General features: G+C 65.3%; 1 protein-coding gene across 1 annotated transcript in view; it reads left to right on the top strand.

Annotated features, from left to right (window-relative positions):
* Positions 1 to 916, top strand: part of LOC104989662 (cytospin-A-like) — a 34,288-nt gene that overhangs the window by 4,772 nt on the left and 28,600 nt on the right. The window lies entirely within an intron of this gene.

Raw genomic sequence — 916 nt, 5'->3', positions numbered from 1 at the left:
GCCCTCCCAGCACTGCCGGTCCTGGCGTTTCCTGGGCATTTCCTGGCGTCTGCTGAGCACTGAGGAAGCCCCTCTCCTTTGCCTGCGTAAAGGCTGTCAGTCACTCTCGTGCTCGCTGCAGCGTCTCTCCCCGGGGAGGCCTCTCCAGACCCTTCGGGCAGCTCTCGGCCCGGGGCTGCTGCTTCCCTGTGTCCCTCACGTGGGTTAAAGACGAGAGGGTTTCCGAGAACAGACCCGGTCACCGCAGCGTCTGCTGTCTCCTGCCTGCCGCCTCTGCCGTGACGCGCTGGCTTGCCTTTCAGAGGGGCGCGCTGGCAGTTCACGTGTGGCTCTGACCCACACAGCAGAGCGGAGGGTGTGTGTGTGGGGGGGGTGCAGCCGCCCCCCTCGGGAAGGTGCCTCCTCAGAAGGGAGGTGTCAGCCTGCGCTGAGCTGAGACGACGTGGGTCCTTGGACGTGCGTGAGCCGGCTGCAGCGGGCGGGTGGGCTTCAGTGCGCTGTGCCCGTCACGTGCCCGGTGGCCCTCGCCCTGCATCCATGTGTTTCTGTCACCTGGTCTCACTGTCGTCTCCTGGGCGATGAAGCCTCTGGGACAGGACCCGTCTTGTGTCTGTGAAGTGGGCACTTGGGCTCCGTCTAAAATGTCGACTCCTGTTCCCTGCGGCTTCCGTGTTCCCCCAGCTCTGCTGAGTCCATCTGCGTGCACGATGGGTGCTTCTCTGAGGGCACGCGCAGCCACTCGGGGCTCAGGGTGCGTCGGTTCAGCACGAGGAAGGGGTGGTGGCTCTGGGCTGGGTGGACCTGTCTTCACGGGGCGTGAGTCCAGCTGCCCTGCCTCCCCTCCAGGGCGCTGTGTGGGCATGGCCTCACGTACGTGCCTTACACACTCGGGAAGTACGTGTCAGAGTGAGAGATG

The sequence above is a fragment of the Bison bison genome, unplaced genomic scaffold (genome assembly GCF_000754665.1).
Source record: "Bison bison bison isolate TAMUID 2011002044 unplaced genomic scaffold, Bison_UMD1.0 scf7180017847022, whole genome shotgun sequence".
Classification (NCBI taxonomy): Eukaryota; Metazoa; Chordata; class Mammalia; order Artiodactyla; family Bovidae; genus Bison; species Bison bison.
Note: the sequence above shows the minus strand (reverse complement) of the source record. Positions and strands in the feature narration are given on the sequence as shown.